We start from the raw sequence: 17,391 nt of genomic DNA on the forward strand, positions 1-17,391 counted from the left end.
AGACAACGATTGATCATTTAAATTAGCCTCAATCCAATACCTACTACCAATGGCATCCCATTCCATACTTCCTGTGCGTGCTACATTTACCTCTTCTACTTCTTCATAATTCTCTTCAAGAGGTAACAGCAACCTACTCAAGCAGTCTGCAATTTTGTTTTTAACACCCGGTACATATACCAGTTTATACCTAAAGTCCAATAGTCTTATAGACATCTTAGCTATCCTAGGCACAGCTTTTAAAAAATACCCTTAGTGGACAGCACTTTTAATAAGTGTTTATGATCACACCTTACCTCAACATTGAAACCCCACAAAAAGTTCCTAAAATGTTCCAATCCCCACATTACTGCTAGGGTTTCTTTTTCTATGACCGAATATTTTTCTTCTGTAGGTGATAATGCCATACAGGCAAAAGCTATGGTGACTTCTTTACCATTGGTATCCTTTTGACTTAGAACTGCACCAATACCCTTATTACTTACATCAGTAGTAAGTGCAGAGATGAGATATGGATCAAAAACAGACAAAGTCCTTGGCAAGCAAATTTCAACTTTTATCCCTTCAAAATTCCTTTGAAGAATTTCTGACCAAACAAACTTACATTTTTCTTTCAATAATTGCCTCATTTTAAATGTTTTTTTCTGAAAAATTCCTGACACATTTAGCATAAACTCCGCCAGCCCAAGGAATGATCTCAACTCATCTTTGTTACTAGGTGCTGGTGCATCTCTTATAGCAGCCCATCCATTTTTGTTTAGGTTTAATACTTTCTGCCATACTTTCATGCCATAAATAATTTAACTTTTGCACACCAAATTTACATTGTGAAAATTCCGCTGTCAACCCTGTCTCTCTCAAAATACCTAAAATATTATCTACTCTAGCGTCATGTTGCTCCTTATTCTTCCCTTAATCAAAATGTCATCCTGAAAAAAAATCCCTCCCTCCCTGCTCTTGAAAAGGTTATGCATCAACTTCTGAAAAACTGCTGCAGCAGAGGCATGCCCAAAAGGCATGCGAGCATAACGATAACACCTCTGAGGAGTCATAACTGCAGTCAAGTTTTTACTAGCTTCATTCAGCTTAATTTGGTGATGTACAGATGACAAAACTATAGATGTAAACCACTCCATACCCTTAGTCATAGCAAGCATTTTATTTATCTTAGACAAAGGAAACCTTTCCACTACAGTGTTGCTGTTCAATTCTCTCAAATCAGTGCACAATCAGATTTTTCCATTGGCTTTACGAACTTCCACCAATGGAGAAATCTACTCAGTTGCTTCCACTTCTTCAATTATACCTTTTTTGAAAAGACTTTCTAGTTCATTGTCAACTTCTTCCCTTATTACCCAAGGTATGTTTTGAGATTAATGTATCTTCGGTACAGCACTTTTCTTTAATATGATTTTATGGGAGTACTGCTTAAGAGTGCCAATTTCTCCAGAGAACACTTCCGGAAACTTGGCTTTTAATTTGGCATCATTTTCCTCATTGCCACACACCACTTTCACTTGTTCTATACTATTAGGATATAAGATAATATTAAGCGTGCTCTGATTCAACCATTCCAGAACTGCCGGTCCTTCTTCAGCAATATACAGTTTACCTAATGTTCTTCAACTGTAATTAATCATGGGTATAGATTCCTCACCCTTTTCACTGTCATCAGGACTATTAGAACTATTAATACCTAGAACACACTCCCGTTCTTTTGAACAATTGCTTGTCTCAGATTCTGAATCCGAGTTGGATTCATTGTTGATCATGGAAACCTTCTTACTTCTCCTACAAACTTTAGTAAAATTACCTTGAATTCCACAAACTCCACAAAGTTGGTTACGGGCAGGGCACTTTTTGCTATATGCTAGATGTTCTTTACTCCCACACCTATAACATCTTTTATCCATTTTGTCTTTATCCTTTTGAAGGTTGTCATGTTTTTGTATATCTTTTCCTTTCTTATGTTTTACTTTACTAATAATGTCATTCTGTGACTCCTTTCTCTCAATAGTAACAGCTCTAGCACATTTATTTGATATTTCAGCCTTCTTAATTAAGGTAATGACTTCCTCTAATTGAGACTTTCCATGGATCCATAACCTTTCATGAATATGCTCATTGTTTACATGCATTATGATTTGATCTTGTATCAGTTCATCATGTAGCGATCCAAATCTACATGTGATTGCAAGTTTTTTAAGATCAGAAACATATTCTTCGATCAATTCCATTTTCCCTTGTTTCCTATTGAAAAAATTTAATCTATCAATGGCAATACACACTGACGTGGAGTAATACTTGTCTAAGTCCTCTACTGCATGCAAGAAAACATTTGAGCCATCATCTTGTTGAACATTCTTTTCCATTGAATTATACACTTTAAGACCTTGTGGTCCTAGGCAATGTAACAGAATTTTCTTCCTTTTGACTGGTGTCAATTCTTCATCTTCAATAGCCTCTATGTAGTTCATAAAGTACTCCTTCCATTCATGCCATTTAATCAGGAGTACCCTTGCTGAGCTTAAAAATGGTTGTGGAGGAGTGAGAGAAAATGTCTGTGTCGCACACATTCTAATAAATGTATGTTAAGTAAAGTTAACTGCATAACCTTGTTGTTATACCTGCAGTGCGTGAGCACTTCAAAATGGCTGATGGATACTACTAAATGTCAGAGCAGGTTAACATACTAGAGACTATACAGGAAGTAGTTACAGGAAGTGAATATGAATACGCATAAAGCACAGCCCTTCATGTATGCAAGGAATCATGAAGTAATTGAAGCCATTGGAAACATCTTCAATGGTACGTAATCATTCTTAATCCGTAATGTAAATTTGATACATCGCTCACGTTGACACCATCTGTTAAATAAGCCACTCGTGCTCAGTAAGGCGTGTTGCGGGTGCCGTATGTGCGATAAGTTACACATGACGGCTCACACGCTTGTTTATCTGCTGACAGCAGCTTTTAAAGAATGTCCGCTCGTGCCATATGCACGATAAGTGTCTCGCACTGAGGTTTAAATAATAACCTTCTGTGCTTCAGGCGTTGCCTGCACGCAATCACTCACATGTTTGTAAATACTTAATGCCTCTGAAGACTTTAAATGGCGGTGACTTTAATTCCTTCTTTTTTAATTACTTGACCAAAAGATTGCTGCACCTGACAGTCTGTCTTTGAAAGTGTTGCCCCAGCGTGTTGCGTACTCCCTTCACTGGCTGCAAACTAGATTTTTCTGTGCTTTTGACCAGCCGCCGTTGGTTTATTACTTCCACTTGTTGCCAAATCTTGTTAAGTAACCACTCCAGACTAGACGCAAGTTTCTTCTTTTATTTGAAGTAATCTCCAGTAAGCCCAACACATCTGCTTTCTATCTGTCAATGCTCCGTTTTACCGCTCTAAACATTCCAGTCTCCTAACATTCTCTCCTACCTCATTATATTCCATCAGTATCTAGCTATAATTATTAAACTTTATAGTTGAAGACCGAACACAGGATTAACATTTTGATGCATTTATCACTGTGGCTGACATCCAGTTGTGAACTCTAGTCACTCCCTGTCCAATGTTGTGGGACTATCAGCTTCAGAATCTCTCCTGCAGTGGCAGACAGCCTTTCAAGGGGAAGAATAGAGAGAAGCATTCACTTCAAAAGAAGCAGAACCTAAAACATCAACACCCAAACCCTAAATCACATTTGGTGTCTGGAAATGAACTCTAAGAAGGGGAAGTTGAGACCCCAAAATTTGAAATCTTCAAGCAGCCAGATGGGCTGTGTGAGGAAAAGCTCTGCAAGATGTCTGACTGTGACTGGGGGCCAAGGCTTGATACTAGCCTGCTGGATGAGAGGGGTCATCATCCAGGTAAATCAAGGCCACCTACCCTGGAGCACTTTCATCTGCCTGCTTGAAGAGAGCATTGGAGGAAGCATGGTCTGGTAGGGAGCTCTAAGGAGAGCACTCCCTGTATGTGGTGTGAGGAGATGTCTGTGTACTGATCAGGTTGTTGCCCAAGAGAGATTCAGCAGTCATAATGGACTGAGCCATGAGCATAAGCTGATACCAGCTCAATGTGGTGACCACATATGTCACATATGTCAAAGGGTCAGTGATTGTGTCAACAAGGGCACCCAGACCTGTGTTTGCCTAAGCGGCATCCCTGTATGCCAGGATGGGTGGCTGGTAATGAGTTTTGACACCATATTGGGCCATTGCTTGAGAAAGCAGAAGCTGCAACCTGTAGGTGGAGTCTGTGCATGAAGATCTGCCTCTGGCTGACTCCAAGGACTTTGAAGGACACCAAGGAGGATGTTGCACCATTGTTGGGAGCCAGTTGCGACCCTGACAAGCGACCCTTCTCCTGCTGAGTGAGGAAAACAGACTTACAGCAACTACAGAAGCGGGAAGCTTTTCCGATCACTGAGGAAGCCAACAGCTGTGCTGAGGAGACAGCTTGCTCCTAACACGAGTAGCCTGACTTCTCCAAACAGGACCTGAGCTTTCATGTGCCTGCAGTCGATGCACCCGCTAAAAAACTTTCATGCCGCAGGAGCGAGTAAGACTGGAATTGGGACTGTTGGACCCTGGGGAACTCACAGCTGAAGGTGCTGAGACACCTTAGACACTTTTGACTCCTTTCAAATTCAAAGAGCCAAATGGGGATTCTTGAGTAAGAACTACTAGTGAGCATTCTCTGGATGTGGCCACCAGTAAATGGGGAAAACCCCCAACCACATTGTAAGGAAGAGGGTGAGACAGGGATTTGCAAAACACTAGAACCCCGACCGCAAAAGGATTGTGTTATTACTTATGAATGTTGTTATCTCTTCAAACATGTAAAGTTAGTAATAAAATACGTATTTTTCAAATAAAAACAAGTATTTGATTGGACATTGATTTATTCACATTGCTGAGTGCTCTTTGAGTTATGAGTCGTGTTCACTAACCTGTATGTACACTTTACTCCAAGGGAGCATTTGACTGCTCGTCCACAGCTACCACTGAGAGTCGAGTGCACAAGGGGTACTTAGCCCTGTTGCTCAGGATCCATAGTAAGTTGGACCCCAGGACATTGGGAGCGAAAGGCCTCAACCACCAGAGTTGGGCCTGCTAGCCACTATATGTCCAGTTGCCTTCTGAAAGGGGTTCTGACAAAGATTTTGATGGAAGAACATACAGCAATACATGGTATGATGTATATACATTCCATACATTTATAGGATGTGACAAGTCACAATGGCAGATCTAATTACTATTGTGACTATTTAGAAAAGTGCTGAGTCTGCCGAAGCATGAAGTGCAGATGAGAAATAATGATAGGAAGAGCTGAGGACAGAGAGAGAGAGAGGGAGATAGGAAAGATAATGAAAGAAAGCTACGCACTCAGTTGGAAAGGCAGAGAACATGGACAGATAGTAGGTATTTTGGCAAAATATATCAAAACAACAGTTACGGAGTTTGATTTTTTTTATAGGTACAAGTCTAGTTTATTCCACAGTGATCTAGAATAGGTAGTATTGAAATTATAGTAAAGTACGTTACCTTCAGCACTTCTGACATAGCAGATCCTGGCCCACCATGCATGACATGAAACACTGATATTTTTCAAAACCTGAAAGGATAGTTTTGATACTTCTGGTAAGTGGCTAATCAAGTAAGTGGTAGCCCCATGTGTGAGGTTAGGTGTATTTGCTATTTGGCCCAAAAGTGACACTTATGGGATTGAGAGTAAGAGTAGCATTAAACGTTTTGTTTATGGTACGTTCTATATGTTTGTAATAAGGTGACCTAACTCACATAAAGATTTATTACAATGCCAACAAAGGGCCAAGTCAACCAAGCCCAGCTTGTGCATTCTCGTAGGTGTCCAAAAGAATCTATAGATGGTCCGGTATTTGCATTGTGAAATCAGTGGAAATATTTTAATTGGATACCTTTTCTGAGTCTGCTGTAGTTTTAGTCTAGCTTTTACTACAATAAGGCAAAATGTGACAATCGAATGAGTCAACACAAGTTATGTACATTTACTTTAACCCTCACCCTTGACGGATAAGAAAATATATTGTAAATAATGAACATAAAAAATGCAGATAAGAAGAAGATACACAAGGCCCTCACCTTCTTATGTCCCCTAACTGTGGAAACATGTAGAAAAAAGCCAAAGTAAAAATTAGTTATTGTTCTGACTCAAATCCGTCAAACAACGGAAAATCACCAGTTACAGTTTGTGGCACCACCCCAAGACACACCTTGTGTTGCAAATGAAGTCACACATATCATTGACAGCATTATAACTAACAACATTGATTACATCAATCATGACACAGTGGTACTTAGGATGATGACACGTCACTGCAAGCAGCTGGAGTACAAGTGGAGAACAAGCCAGGGCACTATGGACAAAGACATTGCCACAAAGAACGAACTCCACATGATCCAGGAAAAAAGGGGCACTTCAGCCCTCTTCCTCCACCCACCTAAGCAGCACATCACCTTCCACTAACCCACCAGTCATCTCTGTTTAGCAGGAATTCTACATGCACACATTCCCCCCACACACAGAATGGGATCTGGAAGTCGGGCCTTCTCATACATAACTCAAAAAGCAGGGAACGACCTCCTACGTCACAACTGAACCTCCTCATCTCTTCCTGAATTCTGCGAGAAGCTGAAGACCTGGCTATTAAAAACGTCCTATGGAGGTCCAGACCCTCACACTTGTGCAGTGCAAGGATACCTTCAGGGGTGACAGTGCCTGTGGATAAAATTGACAAAATTTATGCTGAATTCCACAATGACTCTAATCATGCCAGTATTATCACTAAATCCCAATCTACTCATTCTTTACCTTTTCCTATCATTCAAGAAACAACCCAAGTCAATCATTCTAACTTACTCAATGAATGGCTCCCTATGGATACTGCCTCTTTCTCTTATATTCTCCCAAGCATTAAAACTGGTTCCCCGCAAGATCCTATCCCCATCTCGGTACTTCAAAAGCTTGACCCCTCCATACTTCTCTTCATTATGCAGTTTCTTAACTTGTCATTTACCGAAGCTTATGTGCCGGCATCATGGAAGCATGCAATGGTTCTTCCTTTACTTAAGAAAACTAACTCTGATCCTGAAATTTTCTCTAACTTTCGCCCAATTTCTCTTTTGCCTGTTTTTTCCAAAATTTTGGAAAAACATGTTAATTTTCAATTATCCCAGTTTGTAGAAACCAATAACATCCTCCACCCTTCCCAATCTGGTTTTCGTGTTGGCTACTCAACTGAGGCGACCTTACTGGGTGTGACTGAAAATATCCGCCAACAAATTGACAAAGGAGAAACTGTAGCTCTTATCCTATTGGATTTAAGCGCAGCTTTTGACACTGTATCTCTCTCATCTCTCCTAAAAACTCTTAATACTAAGGGCATTGGCGGCAAAGCCCTTCTGTGGTTATCCAGTTTTTTATCTAATAGGACTTTTCAGGTTTTCTCTCATATAGCTTCCTCTTTGACTCATGCATCCCCTTATGGAGTCCCCCAGGGCTCCATTCTCAGTCCACTACTCTTTAATATATATGTCAGTCCTTTGGCGAGCATAGCAGAACAAGCTGGTTTAACTATTTTTTCTTATGCCGATGACACTCAACTTATTTTTTCACTCTCTTCTACAGAAACCGCTAACCCTCCCTCTTTGCAAATGGGACTATCTAAGATAGCCAATTGGATGCATTTTAATAAACTCAAACTTAATGGAGGTAAGACAGAACTCCTCATTTTTGGAAATAAAAAATCTCTTTGGGGCCCCCAACATTGGCCCTCTGAGTTGGGTGCCCCCCCTATGCCTTCCCTCTCTGCACGTAACCTAGGCATCATAATTGATGATCAGTTGAATATGAAAAAACAGGTGACCAAAGTAGCTTCTACCTGTTTCGCTATCTTGAAGTGGCTTCGCAAAATTCTCTGGATGCTTCCTATGGCTGCCCAGAGAACTGTGATCCAAGCGCTAGTTATTTCTAGACTGGATTACGGAAACGTGCTCTATTTGGGTGTGAATAAAGAAGCGCTACATAAACTGCAAGTTGTTCAGAACTCGGCGGCCAGGCTTCTTTGCCAACTTCCCAGAATCACTCCTACTTCTGGTGCACTTCGTGAACTTCATTGGCTAAGAATTGAGAATCGTATCAAATTTAAAGCCCTATGCTACATGCATAAAATTAATACGGGCCTAGCTCCTAGCTACCTTAATATCTTGGTCCAACAATACCGGCCCTCTCGTTTACTTCGATCCTCTAATCAACTAAAAATCCAGGTGCCCAAATTCAGACGTGCCAAAATGGGGGGACGCTCTTTTGCTTTCCTAGCTCCCTCTCTCTGGAATTCTCTTCCCTCTTACTTGCGTCATGAAAGGGTGTTCATTAGATTTCGCAAAGAGCTTAAGACATGGCTCTTTAACCAGTAATTGCCTAAGTTGCTCGCCTGAGCCTGCCTTTGTCTTGCATTGTCTTTAGCGCCGGGAAACCTTCGGGTAGCTGTGCGCTATATAAAATCAATAAATAAATAAATAAATATATAAAATCAATAAATAGTGCCTGTTAAAAATACAGATAATGTATGATGACATCCCTGTTACCATCACTGCTTAAACCAAAACTTGTGCTGTCTCAGAAACTTAGTCAGATAGGCACAGAGACACATACATATATACATATATACAGCACCACTTACATACACTCATACTCAAAATTATAGCAATAAACTCAGAGGCACATGAAGTGCATTATGTGCACCATGCCTGAAACGTAGGGCCTGATTTAGTTCTCGGTGGAGGGGAATGCTACGTCACAAATGCTGTACTACGATCCCATTATATCCTATGGGGATCGTAATACAGTGGACGGGATATCCGTCACATTTGTGATAGAGTATGCCATTTGCCAAGATCTAAATCAGGCTTTTAGTCAAAGTGTAACATTTACATGCAGACAGAGGGTGAAACATACCCAGGGACTCATATTTGTACATCACTACTCACTTGGATGCAACAAATATATATAAATGTATATATATAGTAAATAAATTAGACTGATAGTCACACAGCAAAACATCAACATTACAGACCGCTTGCATATATACAGTCCTATTTCCATGCACACACAGGCAAAGTATGTCGCACAATTAAGTACTATTTACATATCAAACACATGCTGTCAAATAAACTAATCTTGACCATAACACTAAGACCTGTATATGATCACAACTTAAGAAGTACAGAGAGCATGAGCTCTCAAAATTGTGCCAATAAATAAGCCTCCACGCAAGTACAAGTACCTGATTTACATTTTGATACACCATCACAAATGTGATGGAAATCCTGTTTGTTCTAATTCTAGTATATTTTATCACACTTATAGCACGGCGGATGGCATATACATCCTGGTTGTGACAGAGCATCCACCCACTACCCTCTAAATCAAGTTCAAAGTCTAGAAGAGTTCAAAAATGAGGCACTAAGGGATGGCAATAATATAAATAGTTGTCTTTGTCTGAGTCTATGTGTATACCTCATCACAGAACTAATATGAGGCATACATCAGTGCATCTGCAATGATTTTATCAGTGAGAAGGTACTCATACATTTTTAAAACCCTGAGTTCTGTGTGCAACAATAAAGAATGAAAGAAAACTATGAAGAACTACAACTAGAGGTTGTTAGACCTGACAACCTTGATGTAGTCTTCCAAGAAAGTTTTTGCCTTCAACCTTCCTGTTTTCTGAATTTGTTGTTGTTGGCAGGACTCTGTGCACTTTACCACTTCTAAACAGTGCTAACGTGCTTGTGATCTCTCCTTAATACATGGTAAAATTGACCTATATCTGATTGGCACATTCAATTTACTTATAAGTTCATAGTATATGGAACTACATGTACCTAGGGCCTGTATATTAAATGCTAGTAGTGGACCTGCAGCACTGATTGTGCAATCCATTAAAGTGCACCTTAAAACCATGTCCTAGCCTGCTATTGTAGCCTGTAGTGCAACTTTCAACTGTCAATTCGACCTGGCAAAATAAACCTTTTGCCAGGCCCAAACCTTCCTTTTTAGTACATAGAAGTCACCCCTAAGGTAGGTCCCAAACATCCCTTAGGGCAGGGTGCATTGTATTTGAACTGTAGGACATGTGTTTTTACGTTTTACATGTCCTGGTAGTGAAAAACTCCTAAATTCGTTTTTTAGTACTGTAAGGTCTAACTCCCTCTTTAAATAACATTGGTGAACCCTAACCCCCCCCCCTCCCAAGCGGTGCCTCCCAAACTCTTAGAAGCGGTGTTAGAGGTACTGTTCCTGCCTAACCTAAAAGCTGAGACTTATAAAGTTTTCCACTAAAAAGCACCGGAGGAACCAACAGAAGTGAACCACCTCCTTGAAGCCTACCAGTGATTCAAGGACTAGTTCGCTGATCTCCTGTGTGAGCTACAGGGATCTAGAGCCCTGCACCTGGCCTCCGCTGGTGTGAGTTCTAATCCCCTTGGTTCTGGACTCATAGAAGAGGTGTTAGAGGCACTGCTCCTGCCTTACCCTAAATGTTGGGACTTAGAAATTTTTTCACCAAAATGTGCCAGAAGAACTGACAGAAGACCAAAACCTACCTGCCAGCCAGCTGACACACCCAAGGTGCATCACCAGTCGGCCTGACTTCATGGTAGCTCCTGCTTACATGCTCTGCAGAGGTAAATCCTGTTCAGTGGGTTTTAGCCCCCTCAACCAATATCCTAGTTTCTTACAGAGATAACGTAAATAGCAAAATAATGCTGCATATTAAAGGCTTCTATGGGAACATAAGTTTATATTGAAAAAAGCTGATTAATCTAATATGACAAACCATTACTAAACTGGAGGAAATGGTTCTCAAAATCAAAATAATCAAAAACTGACTTTAAGGGAAGGATCAGCAAATTCCATTTCACTATCATATTGTCCTCTACAAGATAACACCATACATTGTTTGAAAATGTCCTTACATTGTGAACAAAATCCTTTTCCTATCTATTCGACTATTGTGTCAAGTTTTTTAAAAAGTCAGCGTTCATAAACAATTGATAAATCTGAAAAATCAAAGTTGGTACAATAACCAGAAGAAGCTGCATACATTTTTATCATCACCCTTAAAAATGTTCAGGCCATTATATCTATAAAACATAATACCAATGTTAGCAAAGCACATTCTTGTAAGAAGCTGTGATAACCTCAGTGACGTCACTGATGAACATATGAGTGATGTAATCAATTATGTAACTTAAAATATCATCAGTGATATACTGTGATGCCACATGCTGCAATGGTTTAAGCAGTGATGTCAATGGTGAAGACATGAGTGATGCACTGACATCTCTAGGTTGACGGCTACATTTGTCCTGCCCTCCCCTTGAGCATCAACATCAAAGCTGTTGAACATCACCTGTGCAGGAACCCCAGACAAAAAAACAGACATTGCACCTTGCCAAATGCATATATGAAACTACCTTCACATCAGTGATTGTTAGTAGAAATACATCAGCCTGCATGTTATGTTCACTTTAAATATCTAAATAAGAGTTTCTATGTATGTGTCTATCTCTCTGTATTCTATATATGTATATGTGCACATACACACACACAAACAGAAATTCATATTTAAACATTTTAAGCAAACACTTATTTTATATATATACACACACACATCCATTTACACACGGGGACCCACACTCACACAGACTTACACTCTCTCCCGCACTTCATGATTACAATTTACTCATGGTCCCAGTGTCTTAACTGTGGCAGATTGTGCGCACCAATCAAAAATTACTTCTAGAGATGCCAGAGCAGTGACGTAATCAATGGTGTTAGCTCAGATGTCATCAATAATGCCATGTGTGGTGTCATTTGCAGCACAAGAGGGAGGTGATATTTATAGTTTGCACCACGAACCATGACTGGTGAATTTCGGAGGTTGAGGAACTTGAGTCACTTTCTAACTTTGTTTTTTCAGTGAATTTGAATTTTTAAAACAGATTTAGCTTTGAAATAAGGATATTTTGATGTGATAGTATACTCTTCAAAATCAGTATTTTCTTATCTGATTGATAATAGAGTGAATGTCGTTTTAATGTTGACACCATCTATGTTAATGTACAGTTGGGTCGTAACTATACACCCACTGCCTTAGGGTGCCCTTTTGGTTCAGTTGGACCAGAATTAGACATCATTTACCTAAGTGTGCCAATCTCTCCTTTGGTGTGTTCATAATCCTGAGGCTACCATCATGAGTGTATTCATGTCCCTGTTCCTTACTCTCAGGGTGTACGCCTGAGTGAGTACTTGTGTCCCTCAGCTTTGCACATGGGTAGGAAACCTGTTTCCTTTTATGTGCTTGAACTGAGTTGAAAGCTCAGTATATAAATGTTGCAATCAGTCCATGCTTGGTGGCTATCCCTGAAGCTACTCCCGAACATGTGTCTGACTGAATGCCACTGTCTGTTAGTTTGGTTTAGAATGCACATTCACTGCCTGAGTGTTGCTTGGATCCATTTCATGAGTGTGCGCTTGGTCTTCTTTAGACATGCACTATCTATTTGTGCTAATACCACAATGAATATGTGCTTGTCCCCAAGGATAACCATGAGTGTGTTTCTGAGCTAGAGCCGCTGTCTATGAGCTCTATGAGCTCTGTATGACCTTGGACCAAAGGTGGACTCCAATTGAAATAGTCTATGCTTGGAGCTGAGCTGCACAGCATTTATTTCACAGGTGTGAACATATTTCTCAGAGTGTTGCTCTTACTCAGTTTGGGCCTAATGTGTATGATTTCAGTTTGATTGTGTGGTTGGACCAAAATAAGACACCCACTACCTACGTATGGCATTCTGTCCATGAGTGTCTTCATATTTCTGAGAGTACCATCCAGGGCGTATTAATAACCCAGTGACTTGTGCCCTGGGAGTAAGTCAGAGTTTGTACCAATTTCCCTCAGCTTCCATTTGAGAAAGACACCTACTTCCTTATTATGAGAGTGGACCTGAATTAAATACCCTCTGTGTAAGCGTGTCATTCTCTCTATATGTGTGTGGATATTGCATTTGTTTGAGTAAGTGCCAGTGTCTGTGAGCGTGGATCAGAATTGGACAGCACATGCCAGAGTGTGTGCTTTGATCTGTGTTGGACACTCACTATGCTAATGTGCCATTCCTTTATTAAATAAGTACATATCCCTAAGGGAACCCCTGAGTGTATGTACCCATGACCCACATTCACCTAAAGGTTCTTTTTAGGCCCAACTCCAGCCAAGATGCATCCCTGAGAATCCTTGAGTTATCCCTTGCCTTTTATTGTATTTTTTTTGACTCACAAGTCACCACTGGCTTGTGAGCCACATTTCATTAAGCATTTATTGCCATTTTAAGCCTGGTGCTGAGAGTTTTAAAGTTTGCAAAACATGCCATTTTCTTCCCTAACATAATATTTTGTTGCTTTCACACTTTCCTTGGCTTTGTTTTGGCAATTCATGACTCGCAGTATGTGTTTTCAATCATTTGTTTTTTGGCACGTAACTCTCGAAACAGCTATGGATTGATCATTTCAAGCATGTGCAATGAAAAATGTTAGCATGAGGGCTTGACTTGCTTTCAGTGGTAGCCATCTTACACAAGGGCATGCAGCATTGAGCAGCTGAATGCTCTAGTTAATATTTCGAGTATTTTTGCTTGTTACCAGGGATATCTAAGATATATATCATACGTTTTAGAAAGTTTGAACTCATGAGTCATATAATTTAAGTATAAATATTACCCTAAATTCAGTTCCTACTGTTTTTGGAAAAAAATGTGAGGATTACAGTATATTTAATTTTGCCAAATTTACATTATTTCTCATTCACCAGTTACTCAATAAAACCTTTAAGGCAAATGGATCAAAGTTCATTTCTGACCACACCCTGGAGGAACTTTCCACGAGGGCGTGAGTTATAGTTACTTTAGGGCATGCGTTATAGTTACTTGAGATATCTCTAATTATAACTGGTGAATTTATATGGTTTGGCACATTTAAAATGTGAGCCTAACTATAAAATCCCGGTAACCTTTGTTTTTTAAGTGCATTTCTATGTTTTTTTAAATTCTATTTCATAACTATAACGTCTCTGTAACCTTTGTTTTTTTCAGTGAATTTCTAGTTTTTTTCAACATAAAGTAATTTTCATTACGATATATTAATCCAACTACCGCCACACACAGTCTTCGGCCATGCACAGTGGCAGTTGGCCACAGGGCCTGGCCTGCATCCAGACCCTGCAGTCAACCACCGATTTACCCAACTCCATGCTGAGCACAGCCCTTTGGATGTTCGTAGCGGGAGTTGGCTGTGGCCTGTCTATCTAGGTGTGATAATAGGTGTGACAGGGTGAACCTGGGTGTGAGAGTGGCTATAAGAGTGTCTGTATGGGTCTGTCAGTCTCTGTATGGGTCTGTGAGCAGGTATGTGAGAGTGTCAGTGGGTGTGTGAGTCAGAGTGGGTCTGTGAGTGGGTGTGAAAATGTCTGAGTGGGTCTGTCAGTGGATGGTGAGGGTCTGTGTGCAGCAGTGAGTGGGTGCACAAGGGTCTGAGTGGGTCTGTAAGTGAGTACATTAGTGTCTGAGTGAGTCTGTGAGTGGTGCTTAAGGGTCAGAGTGGGTGTGTGAGTGGAAGAAAGAGATTGAAAGAGAGAAAGAAAAAGAGTCAAAGAGAGAGAGAGAGTGTGTTTTAGGTTTTGGTGGATGATATACTTAGAATGAGATATTTCTGGACACATTGAAAGGAAAAATGTATTTGTCAATTAAAAACAGTGCGATCACCTTTCAGTACGATTGTTAAACTTTTGAGGTGTAAAAAAATTAAAGAAGGGAAATGATCATGGACACAACTTGAGAAGAACCCTGAACTGTCAGTGTGAGGGCCTGTGACATTAACCATTAGGCCACAGGTGATTGTTCTTCTCTGCATGGAAATGTAACTTTAACATTCAAACCACACATTTATGCTAGTCTAACTCTTTGAAGTAATTGCATGGAGAGCCTCAAGACCCCTGCGGTCCTAATTTTAATAGCAGCTCCCTGCTTGTGGGAGCAATAGTTTCATCTGCCTTTTTTGCAAAATGTGCGTGCAAGGAAGACAGATTAAAAGCCCACTTTCTGACAGAACGCAAACAGCTGTGTCCAGGGGTGGGCACCCATGAACATAGCAGGAGCCTTGCCCGAGGGGTGGTGGGCTTCAGGCCCATCAGACGCACCCCTCCAATGTACATAGCATTGGGGAGGTGGTAGTCCCCAGGGCTTTGGGGGTTCAATAGTTATCCCTTTCACGCTTTTGGTACAGCCCCGGGGAGGTGGAGGTCCCCGGGGCTGCAGGGGGTGGGGCTGTGTGCCACTCCTGCACACAATGTACTTAATGAAGTGGTGGTCCCCAGGGCTGTGGGTGGGGGCATGAAGCCACCTGCATTGTTTTTCTTCAGTGCCCCGGGTGGTCCACATGGCACCCCACACACAGTTTAATGAATGCTCCAGCGAGGTGGTGGCCCCTGGAGCCGCATGGGGGCCCACATTACAAAAAATCTATGTCCCTGAGATTTAGACAAACCGGGGGCCTAGGTATTCAGAAGCATATTTAGAAGCACAGGAGCCTGCGCTTCATTTAAAAAAACAAATTGCTGTGGATTCACAACCCCATTGTGATTTTGTGGCAAATTGTTTTTGTAATTGCTTTTTAGTACTTTGGGGTAGCTCTGGGACCCCAGCACCAGAGCTAAGGGGTCAGGGTGTCCCTACCCTGGACCCTTCAGTTTTTTTAATGATTCTTTCTGTGTTTTCAGCCAACCAGATCTCTACACGAGATCGGGAGGGGTAACAAATCCTTTGTGTCCCTATACATACCAATTTGGATTTTCTTTATTATCTAAAAAATTACTGAACGGATTTAAACCAAACAAACAAAAGGCTCTTTCTGGACCAAGAGCTACCTTTTTGCCAAATTTGGTGTAATTCAGTCCAGTCCAGTGGTTTTGGCGCTATCGCTGTTCAAAATTTCCTATGGAAATGGTCTAATTTTGACGCTCCCCCTTTTATCTTGACCCCCCACTTAACAGATCACCACAAAACTTTCCTGAAAGCAGCTCAGGTGACGGTTGAATTTTTTGGGGAAAATTTCATGAAGATTTGTTAAGCGGCACCAAAGATATAGGCAAGTTAAAAACAGCTTTTTCTATAAAAACTAGGTCCTAAACAATACATTAGCTACCTAGTGGCGACTGCCACTATCGACTATATGTATATCTATATATTTATCCACCAAATGACACAAAGTCATACACGGCACACACCGGAATCCTTGTGTTTGAAATTTATTCTTACAGCTGACTGTGTTTAAGACCGAGGGGGTTGAAACACGTTGGTGGTGTTTGGGTTACTCGTTTCTGCTGTAAGAATACATTTCAAACACAAGGATTCCTATGTGTGCCGTGTATGACTTTGTGTCATTTGGTGGAGTAGTGTTGACAGGGCTGGCCCATCCCTGACACGAGCAACGACTTAATGGAGCGCGCCCTGACAGGGGCCATTTGGAAAAAGATCTATATATTTATTTATATATGTATATATATATATATATATATATATATATATATATATATATAAATATATATATATATATATATATATATATTTATTTATATATATATATATATATATATATAATCAAAGCATGCACAGCAACAATCACTTCCTTTATATGTAACACTGTACAACACAACTGAAACTCCAAATCTGCCTACCTCAAATGTCTGTTTTTCTAGCACAGTTTTTAAACACAGGATTAGCACAGTGCTGTCACACTGAGCTAAAAAGTGACAAAGCCTTTCACCATTTTTTACAGCAAGGTCTTTAGGCATAGGATTAACATGTGCCATCCATGCCAATCTGAAAAATAACAAAAACTGTTATTCCAGGCACAGTATTACAGCTTTGGATTGATAAAATACCATTGAAGCCAAACTGAAATGAATAAAACATTTAACACATATGTTTCACTCTTATTAGATCTTATCTTAGAGGTCTAGCTTTGTCCAGATTCAATGGGTCGACCAATATAAGTCATAGCAATGTTGTTTCAGACTTAGAGTGCAACAAAATGTGCATGAAAAAAGAAGAGGGGAACCCTGGGTAGTTCCCACTTTTTAGGTGGAGAGTAGTTCCTTTATATGGAACATTCTAAAACACCACTAACCCTCCAAAATTTGCTCACCTCAAATGCCTGTTCTAGACCCAGCCACACAAGTGGGACACATTTTCTATTGGGACAAGTGGGGTACACTCAGACGTAGGAATTTTGAGG

At 40.5% G+C, this 17,391-nt stretch overlaps 1 protein-coding gene across 1 annotated transcript in view; it reads right to left on the reverse strand.

Moving 5' to 3' along the window:
* LOC138265988 (biliverdin reductase A-like) overlaps window positions 1-17,391 on the reverse strand; it is a 140,662-nt gene that overhangs the window by 53,025 nt on the left and 70,246 nt on the right. The window lies entirely within an intron of this gene.

Source organism: Pleurodeles waltl, chromosome 2_1 (genome assembly GCF_031143425.1).
Source record: "Pleurodeles waltl isolate 20211129_DDA chromosome 2_1, aPleWal1.hap1.20221129, whole genome shotgun sequence".
Classification (NCBI taxonomy): domain Eukaryota; kingdom Metazoa; phylum Chordata; class Amphibia; order Caudata; family Salamandridae; genus Pleurodeles; species Pleurodeles waltl.